Source organism: Zeugodacus cucurbitae, unplaced genomic scaffold (assembly GCF_028554725.1).
Source record: "Zeugodacus cucurbitae isolate PBARC_wt_2022May unplaced genomic scaffold, idZeuCucr1.2 ctg00000088.1, whole genome shotgun sequence".
In the NCBI taxonomy this organism is placed as follows: domain Eukaryota; kingdom Metazoa; phylum Arthropoda; class Insecta; order Diptera; family Tephritidae; genus Zeugodacus; species Zeugodacus cucurbitae.
Genome location: NW_026530844.1, coordinates 55,001 through 58,251, shown reverse-complemented (window position 1 = coordinate 58,251; position 3,251 = coordinate 55,001). Strand labels below are relative to the sequence as shown.

Here is a 3,251-nt window from a genome sequence, read left to right as displayed (position 1 = left end):
ATAGCTCTTTCTCGAATCTATGGGTGGTGGTGCATGGCCGTTCTTAGTTCGTGGAGTGATTTGTCTGGTTAATTCCGATAACGAACGAGACTCAAATATATTAAATAGATGCTTTCAGGATTATGGTGTTGAAGCTTATATAGCCTTCATTCATGAGTTCATCTTGAATGTGCAAGTGTTTGAATGTGTTTATATAAGTGGAGCCGTACCTGTTGGTTTGTCCCATTATAAGGACACTAGCTTCTTAAATGGACAAATTGCGTCTAGCAGTAACGAGATTGAGCAATAACAGGTCTGTGATGCCCTTAGATGTCCTGGGCTGCACGCGCGCTACAATGAAAGTATCAACGTGTATTTCCTAGACCGAGAGGTCCGGGTAAACCGCTGAACCACTTTCATGCTTGGGATTGTGAACTGAAACTGTTCACATGAACTTGGAATTCCCAGTAAGTGTGAGTCATTAACTCGCATTGATTACGTCCCTGCCCTTTGTACACACCGCCCGTCGCTACTACCGATTGAATTATTTAGTGAGGTCTCCGGACGTGATCACTGTGACGCCTTGTGTTTCACGGTTGTTTCGCAAAAGTTGACCGAACTTGATTATTTAGAGGAAGTAAAAGTCGTAACAAGGTTTCCGTAGGTGAACCTGCGGAAGGATCATTATTGTGTTCCTATCCGTAAATATTATAAAAAAACAAACAAACAAACAAACAAACAAACAAACAAAAAAAGAATAAAAAAGAAAAATTATTTTCTTTTTTTTCTTTTCATTCATTTATTTGAATGTTTTTCTTTTTTTTCTTTTTTTTTTTACTCCTTGTATTGTAGTATAATGAAAATTATATCGCATACATTGTATTTGAACGCAACAAACCTTTAAACATATATAGTTGTACTTATTATTTATAAAAATAATATAAATGATAAGTTAATTTGTTCTCATTAACGTGTAATTCCTTAAAAATATATAGAAATTAAATAAAATGTAATAAAAAAGGAATTACTGTTTTTGTTGGACTAAGACATGCGCAACTTGTAAATGTTTGGGTTGAAAATTACAATTTATTGAAAGATGTTTTAAAATAATTTATATATTATATACGAAAACGAAATGTTATTCTTTCAATAAATTAAAAACTCTTGACGTTAAATTAAAATAAACAAAAAATTATCACTCTAAGCGGTGGATCACTCGGCTCATGGGTCGATGAAGAACGCAGCTAACTGTGCGTCATCGTGTGAACTGCAGGACACATGAACATCGACATTTTGAACGCATATTGCAGTCCATGCTGTTATGTACTTTAATTAATTTTAAAGTGCTGCTTGGACTACATATGGTTGAGGGTTGTAAGACTATGCTAAATTAGTTGCTTATTCTTTTAGTCAATTAAAAGAATTTAAGCACATGGTATATTACTGGATTGTATTTTTCAATCCATAATATTAATAGCATAAAAAGAAATATAGAAAATATATTCTTGAACACCTCATATTTGAACGAAATTTTATAATAAATAAGAATCTTAGTATTCCCAAAAACAATAAAATTTCAATATTATTATTTCAAATAATATATACATTTAGAGGAACGTCTAGCATAAAATATTATTTTATTCTAGGATTGCCTTAAATGTAAAAAACCAAGAAAATAATATTGTTGTTATAATGAAGTAAGTAGTACGGGATGAAAAGATTGAATATTTATTATTAAGAAAATTATATTGGTGTTAAGAAATAATTATGTATGTTTCTTTAAAATAGCAAAAAGCTAAAATATAAAATAAATATAAATATTTTTATACAACCTCAACTCATATGGGACTACCCCCTGAATTTAAGCATATTAATGAGGGGAGGAAAAGAAACTAACAAGGATTTTCTTAGTAGCGGCGAGCGAAAAGAAAATAGTTCAGCACTAAGTCACTTTGTCTATATGGCAAATGTGAGATGCAGTGTATGGAATATCTTAATATCTAGTATGAGAAATTAACGATTTAAGTCCTTCTTAAATGAGGCCATTTACCCATAGAGGGTGCCAGGCCCGTATAACGTTAATGATTACTAGAAAGATATTTCCAAAGAGTCGTGTTGCTTGATAGTGCAGCACTAAGTGGGTGGTAAACTCCATCTAAAACTAAATATAACCATGAGACCGATAGTAAACAAGTACCGTGAGGGAAAGTTGAAAAGAACTCTGAATAGAGAGTTAAATAGTACGTGAAACTGCTTAGAGGTTAAGCCCGATGAACCTGAATATCCATTATGAAAAATTCATCATTATAACTGTGATATTTATAATATTATAGTAATAGTGTGCATTTTTTTCATATAAGGACATTGTAATCTATTAACATAATAAAATATTTATCAAAAGATCATTGGTGTTAAGTTTATTCAAATTAATTTGCTTTTAGCTTATTAACATAGAATAAATACTGATGATTTGATAAAGTGTTGATAGATTTTACATATATAATGCTTAAATTCTTTTGAATTTTACAATAATATTATTATCATTGATTTTAATATTAATTGTATGCATTTATATGATTAACAATGCGAAAGATTCAGGATACCTTCGGGACCCGTCTTGAAACACGGACCAAGGAGTCTAACATATGTGCAAGTCATTGGGTTATATTAAACCTAATGGCGAAATTAACTTAACTTTTATATAATGGGATTAATTTTTAGTGAAATATTTTACTATTAATTCAATCCCGGGGCGTTCCATATAGTTATGTATAATGATAATTTATTATTATTTATACCTCTAACTGGAGCGTACCTTGAGCATATATGCTGTGACCCGAAAGATGGTGAACTATACTTGATCAGGTTGAAGTCAGGGGAAACCCTGATGGAAGACCGAAACAGTTCTGACGTGCAAATCGATTGTCAGAATTGAGTATAGGGGCGAAAGACCAATCGAACCATCTAGTAGCTGGTTCCCTCCGAAGTTTCCCTCAGGATAGCTGGTGCATTTAAATATTATGTAAAATAATCTTATCTGGTAAAGCGAATGATTAGAGGCCTTAGGGTCGAAACGACCTTAACCTATTCTCAAACTTTAAATGGGTAAGAACCTCACCTTTCTTGATATGAAGGTTGAGGTTATGATATAATGTGCCCAGTGGGCCACTTTTGGTAAGCAGAACTGGCGCTGTGGGATGAACCAAACGTAATGTTACGGTGCCCAAATTAACAACTCATGCAGATACCATGAAAGGCGTTGGTTGCTTAAA

At 32.5% G+C, this 3,251-nt stretch overlaps 1 non-coding gene and 1 pseudogene across 1 annotated transcript; both read left to right on the top strand.

The window, feature by feature from the left end:
- Positions 1 to 1,175: 1,175 nt before the first annotated feature.
- Positions 1,176 to 1,354, top strand: LOC128923876 (5.8S ribosomal RNA). Its single transcript, XR_008472597.1, has one exon. It is a non-coding gene; the product is annotated as a 5.8S ribosomal RNA (ribosomal RNA).
- Positions 1,355 to 1,807: 453 nt separating this feature from the next.
- LOC128923873 (large subunit ribosomal RNA) overlaps positions 1,808 to 3,251 on the top strand; it is a 4,771-nt pseudogene continuing 3,327 nt past the window's right edge.